The 11,943-nt window shown below is 41.8% G+C and overlaps 1 long non-coding RNA gene across 1 annotated transcript; it reads right to left on the reverse strand.

Moving 5' to 3' along the window:
- Positions 1 to 231: 231 nt before the first annotated feature.
- On the reverse strand, positions 232 to 10,355 carry LOC112444737 (uncharacterized). The gene is made up of 3 exons (XR_003033084.2): positions 10,132 to 10,355; positions 7,326 to 7,465; positions 232 to 1,311 (listed from the first exon to the last, which is right to left on the reverse strand). It is a non-coding gene; the product is annotated as an uncharacterized lncRNA (long non-coding RNA).
- Between the last annotated feature and the right edge of the window lie 1,588 nt (positions 10,356 to 11,943).

Consider the following 11,943-nt stretch of genomic DNA (forward strand, 5'->3'; position numbering starts at 1 on the left):
ATGCTGGGTGCCAACTCAATTCTATCACATTAGTTTGGAAGGAACCCCCGAACACACACACACAGGCACACACTTGCATGCACACAGGCACACACCCCCCTACCCAATCCACCACCATCCCTTTGTTCTCATGCTCTCAATCCAACAAATATTGTTCACGAGCATCTTAGACATCAAGACTTGTGTCTTGGTTTCTCCATTCAGCGTTTACGGAAAATGGTTGGGCTGAATCATGTTCCCCCAAACTTCATACGTTGAAGTCCTAAGCCAAAGCACCTCAAAATATGATCACATTGGGAGTAGGGTCTTAAGAGACATAACTAAGTTATAAGGTCATGAGATCTGGCCCTAATATACTATGAGCCATGTTCTTAAAAGAAGAGGTGGACACAGACAGCACAGAGGGAAAGCAATGTGAGGACACTGAGAGAAGATGGCCGTTGGCCAGCCGAGGAGAGAGGCCCCAGAAGAAACCAAACCTGCAGACACCCTGATTTTGGACTTCTGACCTCCTGAACTGGGAGACAATTTCTGTTGTCTAAGCCACTATCTGGTATTCTGTTCAGGCAGTGAGCAGACTGACACAGTTGTGCTCGTGAAGACAAGGATTCACCTATGTGTACCTGGGGTCAGTGGCCACAGGGAAGTCTTCCTCCAGCTCAAAATGCCCACCCATCTGCCTCAATCAGCATGGCTGTAACAGAACGCTACACACCAAGGGGCTTACATATTTATTCCTCACAGTTCTAGAGGCTGGACCTTTCCAAGATCCTGATACCAGCATGGTCAGGTTCTGGTGAGGGCTCTCTTTCTGGCTTATAGACAGCCACCTTCTCTCTGTGTCTTTACATGGCAAAGTGAAATATCTCTATAGAATATAAGAAAGGATATTTCTTATATGGACTCTAATCCCATCATGGTGACTCTACCCTCAAGACCAAATCACCTCCCTAAAGCCCCATTTCCTAATACTATCACACTGGGAGTTAGGGTTTCATTGTGTGAATTGTGGGGGAGGGGGGAAGGGCACAAGCATTCAGTCCACAACACCAGCTGACCTCTAAAACTTGAAATTCTTTTAAAGGGAAGCCAGCCTTTAATGTCACAGTTAAATATAGGACTTAAATACAAATGAACCTACACAAGGTAAGGACTGTCTCTGAATATCAAGGAGCAGAAGTCCAGCGGGAGGGCTTGCTTGCGAAGAGGAGCCTGTAGAAGGAAGGGGAGGCAGGAGGCCCAGAGTGCAGAACTGCAGGACCCTGGGGATGCGTGAAGTTCTTCTTGCTTCACAGATGTCTCCAACCCCATCTAAGGATGCAGACCCAATGACATGGAATCAATAAATAAATTTTTCAGATTTGGGAAATGATATCGGAAGGCAACTTGGAATATCAAAAATGAATGAAGAGCAACAGAAATGGCAAATATATGGATAAAGAGACTTTTTTTCTTCTTGAAATTATGCTGATGGTTGAAAGCAAATATTTAATATTTTTGCACTCCAATGTACATTAGGTATTTGACTCCACTTATACAAGATACCTAGAACAGTCAAAGTCATAGAGTCAGAAGGTGCATTGGTAGATGCCAGGGGACAGAGGGTGAGTGGGTAGGGAGAGATGTGGAGCTACGGTTTAATGGGGACAGTTTCAATTTAGGAAGGTGAAAATTTGGGGAGATGGATGATGGTAAAAGTTGCACAACAGTACTTAGTGCCACTAAACTGTACACTTAACTATGGTTAAAGTAGCATGTTTTATATTATGTGACTTTTACCACAGTAAAAGCACATTTAAAAAATTACAATATTTTTGTTAATTGTTTTCTGGTTGTTTTGTAGTTCTCTTTCATTCCTTTCTTCTTCTTTTGCTCTTTTCTCTCATAATTTGATAACTGTCTTTTGTGCTACATTGGATTCCTTTCTCTTTTGTGTATGTGTGTGTGTGTGTGTATAAATCTCACTGACTTCAGACTTCCCTGGTGGCTCAGGCGGTAAAGCGTCTGTCTATATATATATTACCGTTTTTAGTTTGGGGTTATTATGAGGTGTATATATACCAACATGTTTTTGATTATCTTGGTTTTCCCAGGTGCTAGTGGTAAAGAATCCACCTGCCAAAGCAGGAGATACAAGCGACATGGGTTCGATCCCTGAGTCGGGAAGATTCCCTGGTAAAGGAAATGGCAAACCACTCCAGTATTCTTGCCTGGAGAATCCCATGGACAGAGGAGCCTGGCAGGGCTATAGTCCATGGGGTGTCAAAGAGTCGGACATGACGGAGCACACCCACATTATACAATTATTTTAGGTTGATAATCTGTTAAATTTGAATGCATTCTAACCACCCTGCATTTTCACTCCCCCACCGCGTGTTTAACGTTTGTGACCTCACCCTTGTTTACCCCTTACCTACTTACTGGAAGTAGGGGTGATTTTGACTACTTTTGTCTTTTACCCTTCCCACTAGCTTTATGAGTGGTTCATCCACCACTCTTACTGTATATTTGCCTTTACCAATGAGATTTTTCCTTTCATAATTTTCACATTTCTCGTTGCATCTTTTCTGCTTAGAGAAATCTCTTTAACATTTCTTGAAAAGCCAGATTAGAGGTGCTGAACTCTTTTAGCTTTTGCTTGTCTGTAGAACTCTTTATCTCTCTTTCAAATCTGAATAATAGGCTTGCCAGGTAGGGTATTCTTGGTTGTAGCTTTTTTCCTGTCATCATTTTGAATATTGTGCCACTTCTTTCTGGCCTGCAAGGCTTCTGCCGAAATGTCAGCTTGCAGTCTGATGGAAGTTCCCTTGTATGTAACTAGTTGCTTTTTCCTTGAAAAAAAAGAGTCTATTTTTAATTGTTGCCCTTTTTTTTTTTTATTTTGCCACACTGCATGGCATGGCAGGGCTTCCCTAGTGGCTCAGACAGTAAAGAATCCATCTGCAATGTGGGAGACCCTGGGTTCGATCCCTGGGTTCGGAAGATTCCCTGGAGGAGAGCATGGCAACCCACTTCATTATTCTTGCCTGGAGAATCCCCATGGACAGAGGATCCTGGCAGGCTACAGTCCATGCGGTTGCAAAAAACGACTAAGCACAGCATGGCATGCAGGATCTTAAGTTCCCCAACCAGGGATCAAACTCTCGCCCCCTGCAATGGAAGCAGGGAGTCTTAACCACTGCATCTGCAGTGAAGTCCCAATTGTTGCCATTTTAAATCATTATCTTTCTTGATGTGGACCTCTTGATCAGGACTCTCTCTGCTTCCTGGGCCTCAATGTCTGTTTCCTTTCCCAGATTAGGGACGTTTTCAGCTATTATTCTTCGAATAATTTCTCTGTCCCTTTCTCTCACTTCTCCTGGGACCCTTATAATGTGAATGTTAGTATGTTTGATGTGGTCCCAGAGGTCTCTTAAATTCTTTTTCATTTTTCTGTTGGGCTTGGGTGATTTCCACCACTCTGCTGAGTGTGACCAGGTCCCAGTGCAGCTGGCTGTGTAGCTCACTGCTGATGCCAGCCCACTGGTGGGCAGGGCTAGGTCCCAGAGCAACTGGCTATGGGGTCCTGGGGGCGGAGTGGATGTCTGAGACTGGTTTCAGCCTTCTGGTGGATGGGGTTGGGTCCCAGGATGGCTGGTAGTAGAGCCTGGGGATCTCAGTACTAGTACCAGCTCAGTGGTGAGCAAGCTCACATCCTGGGCCTGCTGGTGGGTAGGGCTGGGTCCCCACACAGCTGACCTCTTGACCTAAGAGGTCCCAGGATTGGTAATTGGTGCTACTCAACTGGAGGAAAGATAAGACTCTGGTGCTAATAGGCTAGAGGGAAGTGTGTGTGTGTGTTAAGATAGAGCTGTGTCCGACTCTTTGCAACCCCAGGGACTGTAGCCCTCCAGGCTCCTCTATCCATGGGATTCCCCATGCAAGAATACTGGTGTGGGTTGCCAGTCCCTTCTCCAGGGGATCTTCCCAACCCAGAGATCGAACCCGGGTCTCCTGCATTGCAGGTGGACTCCTTTCCATCGGAGTCACCAAGGAAGCCCAATAGGCAAGTGGGAAGACTCCAAACAACTGTTTGCCGGCGCCAGTTTCCTTGTGGTAGAACAAGCTCCCCAGAGTGGCTGCTGCCAGCACGTGTCCCCCGGGGGAGTCCTGGTTGCCTCCTGACTCTCCAGGAGGTTCTCCAAGGTGGTCTGACCCAGGCTCATCTCAAAGTACTGCCTCTGTGCTAGGTTCTGGAGCATGAGAGATTTTGCATGTGCCCTTTAAGAGTGAGTTTCTGTTTCCCACAGCCCTCCACCCCTCCTGTCCTCATGCTCTGCTGGCCTTCAAAGCCAGATGTTCTGGGGGCTTGTCCGCTCAGTGCCAGGCCCCGGGGCTGGGGGTGCTGATGTGGGGCGCATACCCCTTTCTCCTCAGGGAGAACTGTGCCATTGCGATGATCCTCCCATTTGTGGGTCACCCACCCAGGACGTGGGGTTTGACCATATTGCATCTCCCACCCCTCTTGTTGTAGTTCCTTCTTTATATTTTTAGTCGTGGAAAATATTTTCTGCTAGTCTTCAGGTCATTCTCATCAATAGTTGCTCTGTAAAGAGTTGTAATTTTGGTGTGCATGTGGGAGGAGATGAGCTCAGGGTCTGCCATCTTGGTCACTGCCTTCTAAAATTACTAACTTCTGCTCATAAACCTTTAAGATGGAAATAACAAGTTACACACAGAGAAGGTGGGTAAAGCCTTGTCATAACGTGATAAGCAGGGTCTAAAAAATTCAACTGCATAAAGTGCAGGATTGCACTTTTGCAACAATTGTGAAAAAATATTTGTGAAAAAAATTTTCAATCAGTATTTCAGTTATTGTTCGAAAAAAATGAGGAAAATGTATTTATGAGTTGTGTAGGAAATAGACATTTAAATGCTGACCTAGAAAATCCCAAACAGATAAAGAACAATTGTTTCCAAATGCCATTCCTCTGTCAACAGAGGGAAAGAAATTTAACCCACTCCTGTTTGTATGCCCAACCAAAATGGAAAATATTTTTCAAGAAGAGGGAAAAAGAGCATTTTTAGACAATTCAAATCAAGCAGACTCTCAGTCACTTCAGAAAGAAGTAAAATGATCCCAGAAGAGGAAGATCTGAATGCAAGAATAAATGAACAACAAACATGCATGGGTAAATCTAAATAGAAAGGGATGATGTAAAACAATGATAATTATGTTCCATTTGTGCAATTAAAGTAAAACAAGTCAGAACTAAAATACTTGACAATAATACCACATACATCTGGAGAGAATGATGGGAATTTAGGTATTCTAAGATTTCACATTATTCCAGAGGAAGGAAAAGATAATAATTAACTTCACATGTTAAACGTGTAAGGTTAACTACTAACACAATAGAAATGAGAAATAGAGCATCCAAACCTGTATGGGAAAATAAATGGAATAAGAAAAAATATTCATTCAATCAAAAAAAAGGTCAAGAAATATAGAAAAATCAAAGAAAAATGCAAGACAAACATGAATCACAAAAGGATGGTAAAAAATAATTCTAAAATTATAATTACAATAAATAAAAACAACTAAATGCTGCCATTAAATGACAAAGATCGTCAGATTGAGTAGTAGAAACTGAATTCAGCTTTATGATGTTTAAGAGAGATACAACTGAAATATAATAATACAGAAAGAGTGAAAATAGATAGAATGCAATATTCCAGGCATGCCTAATATAGGCTAATGTATTAATAATTAATATGAATTAAAATAGACTTTAAGACCAAAAAATAATTGCTAGAGATAGATTCAGTACACAAAGATAAAAGGTGCAGATCTGAATTTGTAACTAGTTAACAAGAGACTCAAAATGTATAAAGGAAAAATGGAAAGAACTATAACAAGAAAGAGACAAAACCTCCAACACAGTAGGAAGGTTTAGCACATCCTTTCATAGAATAAAAAAGTGAGAAGTCAGAAAACATAACATGTATTTTAACAGCACAATTAACAAGCTTGATCTAAAGGATCTGTAAAGAAAACCTATACATAACAACTACATATTACATAATTTTTCAAGCACATATGACATTTATGAAAATCTATGACATACTCAGCCAGAGAGCCAATTTTAACAAATTATAACAGTTTAATATTTTACAAACGATATTCTTTAACTAGAATGCAATGACGTTAAAAATCAATAATAAAAAGATAAATAGAAAAGCTAAAATATTTAGAAGTTCTTCTAAATAACCCATAGATCAAAAAAGAAATCAAAACTGAGATTAGGAGATATTTCCAGTCAAACTATAATGTAAATACCATATTAGAAATAAAAGGCGTTTTGCAAGACACAGCTAAAATGCCACTTAAATAGAAATTTGTAGTCTTAAATGCTTGCATTTGGAAAGAAGGCAGAAAAACTAATCAAGTTTGAAACTTAGGAAAAAAAGAGTTAAAAATAAACCCTTAGAAATAAAAAGAAAAAGATAATAAAGAGAAGTTAATGAAATAAAAAACAAATTACAATACGATTTTGTTTTATTTTATTTTTTTTACCATAGGATTTTAAAAGCTGATAGTTGGGTTTTATAAAGATTAATAAAATCAACAAACTTAAAAAAGAAAGGATACAAATAAAAAGGTTAAGAATGAAAAGTGCTGAAGTTGCTAGGGGCTTGGGCAGGGGCGAAGTGTGGTAATAAATATGCAGAATATAGAGGATTTGTAGACCAGTGAAAATACTCTGGGTTACTGTAATGGTGGATACATGTGATTATACATTTGCCAAAACACATAGAAGGCACAGCATCAAGAGTGAATCGTAATGTAAACTACACACTTCGGGTGGCAATGATGCCACGCAGGTTCATCAACGATAACCAACCTACCGCGGTGGTGACGGCATGTTGATAAGAAGGGAGGCTGTGCAAATGTGGGGAGAGTGGGTATATAGGAACCCTTTGTACTTTTCGCTCAATTTTGCTGTGAACCCAAAACTGCTCTAAAAAATAATAAAGTTTATTATTTTTAAAGTGACAATTAAAATGCTGTATAGGGGGAAAAAAAGGTTGATAAGAAAATAGTGTAAAAAATAAAGGCCAGGAAGTTTGCAAATGAATGCATTTCCAACTTACCAAACTGACCCTAGAGAGGGAAAGTGTTAATAGTTCAACAACCACGAATGACATTGAACTGAGTAGGTAAAACTCTTCTCCCAGCAGCAGCAGGCCCAGATGGTTTCACCAAGTTCTACCAAACTTTTAACTTTTTCTACCAAGGAAGCAGTTCTGTTCCAGAGTATAGATAAAGAAGGAAGAGCCCTCACCTTCTGTTATTAAGCTATCATAGGCTTGATTGTAAAACTTGATTATAAAACTGCATCAGTGAAAGCCCCAGCAGGAAATTAGATGATTTGGAGAGGACTCATTTGCAGCATGTGGTCGAAGGGAAACGAGGCATTTGTACCTGGGATGGGAAACAGGGAAGAGAGACGTTATCAAAACCGCAAAAGATAAAGAGTGAAGTAGAGTAGGCCGCTCTGAGAGGACCTTCTATCAAAGGACACAGCCAGTCTGTAGTGACCTCACTTTCCTCTCCCACCTCCTGCCAGGGCTCCCCTTTGGCTCAGCCCAACTGTAAACCAGAGAGTTACTGAAGACACTCATATCCTCATACCTGGCAGTCCCACTTGGCAGTGAGCCCATCTGCAAAGGCAAACAGAAAATCTCCAAATCACAGGCCAAACTTGCTCATGAATTTCAATTTTAAATCCTTTTTTAAAAATTAGCAAATTGGGGACTTCCCTGATGGTCCAGTGGCTAAGACTCCACATTCCCAATGCAGGGGTCCTAGGATCAACCACTGGGAGGGAACTAGATCCTATATGCCACAACTAAAGATCCCACATCATCTTCTGTGCCACAGCTAAGCCCTGGCACAGTCAAATAAATAAATATTTAAAACAAATAAGCAAATAAAAAAATAAAATTAGCAAATTAAATCTAACAATGTATGAAAATTCTAACATAGGATAACCAAGATGGATTTAAATTAAAAATGCAAATTTGGTTTAACTTCAGAAAACAAATTAAAGTAGTTCACTGTATTAGCAAATCAAAGGAGGAAAAATCTTGATTACCTCTATAGATGCAGGAAAAGTATTATTTAAAATTCAATATCTGTTCACGATTTTAAAATAGAAATATTCTCAGCAAACTACACATAGAAGGGACATCCTTAACCTAATACAGTATATTTACAAAAAACCTACAGCAGACACAAGAAACTAAAATGCTGAAGGCTTTACCTCTGAGACTAGGAATAAGACAAAGATGCCTGATAACTCCAGTTGCTTTCAACATTTGCGGGAAATGTTAGACAACACAATAAGGCAAGAAAAAGAAATAAAAGGCAAGAGGTTTAGAAAGGAAGCCTTTCTGTTATTATTTGCAGATGATATGGTTTCTACAGAAGCATCTCACTAAATAATTTACATTTAAGTTACTAGAGTTAATGAGTATAATAAGAATCCTAGACACAACATCTAAATATAAAAGCCAGTTGTGTTTTTATACTCCAGCAAAAAAGAAAACGCGGTTTTTTAAAATTCCAAAAGTATGAAAAAATAAAATGCTTAGAAGTATGAAATAAAAAGATGTGTCAGTCTTTAGGGAAGAAAATTCTAAGACTTCATTGAAAGATATTAAAGAACTAAACAAATGAAGAGAGGTGTCATGTCCCTGAATTAGGAGAATCAATATTGCAAAGTTTTCTTCCTGAATTAGTCCACAGGGACCCCAGATTCAAAGAACTATAGGCAGAGGGGCTCAACAGGGAACTTCTGAAAAACCCAAGAAAGCAACCACGACAGACAGCTTTCATCTTTTTTTAAGGAGCCGATTTTTAGGTGATTTTTAAAGCGCTTTTTGTCTAAGGTTCCGGAAGTTTCTCTAGCACAGTCCTCTATTTCCCTTGATCTGTGTTTTTCATTCCATGTTGAGCCTTTGTCCATGTGTATCCCATCTAGTTTACAAAGTATACAGTCAAAGCAGATAGGATTAGTCCAAGACCGCTCCAGCTGGGGGCAGTGGGGCCAGGGACCAGAAGAAAAGGAAGAACGTGGTTTATACACCAGAAATATTAGTCTGCTAGGGCTGCAATAACCGAGTACCGCAGACTAGGTGGCCTAAACTATAGACATTCATTTGCTCACAGTTCCGGAGGCTGGATGTCTGAGATCAAGGAGCAGCACAGTTCGTTCTTTCTGAGACCTCTCTCCTTGGCTTATAGGTGGCCACCTTCTCCCCGTGTGTTCACATGGTTTCCCTCCGTGTCTTTGTCCTAATCTCTTCTTCTTCTTATAAGGACATCATTAATGCTGGATTAGGGCCCAGCACAAGGACCTTATTTTACCTTAATCACCTCTTTAAAAAGCTCCATGTCCAAATACAGTTACATTCAGAGCTGCTGGGGTTAGGGTGTCAATCTATGAATTTGGGGGGAATCTAATTCAGTACATACCAACAGCTTTCAGGCATGGTTTTCAAGTAATCCTCCCAGCAAAGCTATGAGGCCAACATCCCTTTCTCACTCATATATGATAAAACCGAGGCCTGAGAAGATTAGGTAAACTAGCCAAGGTCACACAACTAGTCAATGGCAGAGAAATGAGTCAAACCAGGTCTGACTGCCCCCAGGCCTGTGGCCGTTGCACCACACTGCCCACTGGGACCAGGTGGCTACAAGTCACGAGGGCTAGAGGCGGCGGTATATTATAAGCTGGCACTAAAAATACTGCACAGAGGGTCACATGCCCATGTGTAGTCAGCCCTAATCTTTCTTTCTCATACCCCTGTCCAGTGCCCTATGTGCTTCCTTCCCCGCTAGGTCAGCCCTCATATTTATTCTTTACTTGACTATTGGCAGGAATTGCAGAGACTCCCTCTTCCTAGGAAGGATGGGACCTCTGTGGAAAAGGTGGGTCTATAAGGGGCAGAGAGGGATGCACAGCATCAGAGAGGCCTGTCTCTGACTTGGGGCTGCTGTGGGGAGCAGCTTGGAGGCTAGAGCAGAAATCAGAAAAAAGCCTGTGGAATTCTGCTGTGAGTAGGAATGGAGTTGTATGGCCTTACCCCTTTCTTCTCAGGAATTCAATCCCAGGCTGGTCTAGAGTGGCTGAGTCCAGAGGTTCCCAAGTGTAATGAGCTGATTTGTGTCCTCCAACATTGATATGCTGATGCCTTAACACCTGGGAGGTCAGAAAATGATTCTATTTGGAAATGGGATCTTTAAGGAGGTAATTTGGCTTGATTCATGTTCATGTATGGCAGAAACCAACACAATATTGTGAAGCAATTATCTGTCAATTAAAAATAAATATCTTTTTTTAGAAAGACGTAATTTAGGTTAAATGAGGTCTTTAAGGTAGGCCCTAATCCGATATGAACAGAGTCTTTTTAAGAAGAGATTAGAGGACTTGCCTGGTGGTGCAGTGGCTAAGACTGCGCTCCCAGTGCAGGGGGACTGGGTTCAATCCTTGGTTAGAGAGCCAGATCCTACACGCCACAACGAAAAGGTCTCATGTGCTGCAGCTAAGACCTGGTGCAGCCAAATAAACAGATAAAAATAAATAGTAAAAAAAGAGATTAGGACACAGACACACACAGAGGGAAGATCATATGAGGACAGAGGAAGGAGACGGCCATCTGCCAACCAAGGAGAGAGGCCTCGAAAGGAAGCAGCCCAGCTGACTCCCTGATCTCAAACTTCCAGCCTCCAGAGTTGTGAGACAATAAATTTCCATACTTTAAGCCCACCCAGTCTGTGGTACTTTGTTCTGGCAGCCCAGGCAGACTAAGGTACTAGGTAACAGGTCTCATAACACTGGCGAAAGCTTGGCTACCAAGGCTGCCCCAAATCTTCCTCAGTTCCCCCCCAGGATTTTCCAAAGAGATGGACTTGCTCAGAACAGACCCTCCTCTGAGCCTCTGAGAATCAAGAAAAAGGTCAGCTGGGAGAGAATATGAAGACACTCAAATTCTCTACCATCATCAGTGGGGGGTGGGGGGCCGAGGGGTTCAGTGGTAAAAGAAGAGAAAGGAGAAAGAAATATTTAGTAAAAGGAACAAAAGGCACACTGATCAATCCTTGAGCAAGCTTGACCTTTGCTGCCTTTGTCATTTTGAACAATATCTTTTTTGACTTTTTGGCCTCACTGCACAGCATGTGGGATCTTAGTTCCCTGACTACGGATTGAACCCCCACCTCCTGGAGCGGAAGCACAGTCTTAACCACTGGACCTCAAGGGAACAATATCTTCAGGGATCTCTGTCACCTTCTTCTTCTATTAATTGCAGTTTTCCCAGGTAACTCTGTGAACCAACTGGTTTCATGTTAACCAGCCAACCCAAGTCTTTAGGAATATAGCCCAGGACTTCTGATTTTCCATCCCCTATTCTAGCAGCCAAGAGGCAGGCTGCTTGTCCTCACTGCTAAGGTGGAAGAAGGCCATAAAAGTATTTATGGCCTAAACATTCCAGAACCTTCCAAACACATCTGTTCCACTGTCTCCCCTAAAAGCTGGACCCACTTTCTGAGAGCTGAGGAGTAGTACATTTTCTTTCTGGACCAGCTTGTCCATCTCAGCTTAGTTCACACAAACATGAAACCCTTATCAAATGACAATCTGCTAACCCACAGAATAGGAAATTTCTAGCTCAGCACAACAGTTGCAAGTTGGAAACTCAAAGATGGAAGTGGCCTGTGTCATTTGTCAACAGAGTTCCACGCCACGTAGCAGCCCCGGCATCTCTGCACCTCCCACTGGCAAGTCCCTGGACTGTTTGAGAGCTGAACAAGGACAGCGTGGCCATGTGAACTGGCAAAGAGGGCCCCGAGCTGCCCACAGGTGGAGGCATCCATGCCAGGCTCGTCAGGCAGAGCGC

This window comes from Bos taurus, chromosome 28 (genome assembly GCF_002263795.3).
Source record: "Bos taurus isolate L1 Dominette 01449 registration number 42190680 breed Hereford chromosome 28, ARS-UCD2.0, whole genome shotgun sequence".
Taxonomy (NCBI): domain Eukaryota; kingdom Metazoa; phylum Chordata; class Mammalia; order Artiodactyla; family Bovidae; genus Bos; species Bos taurus.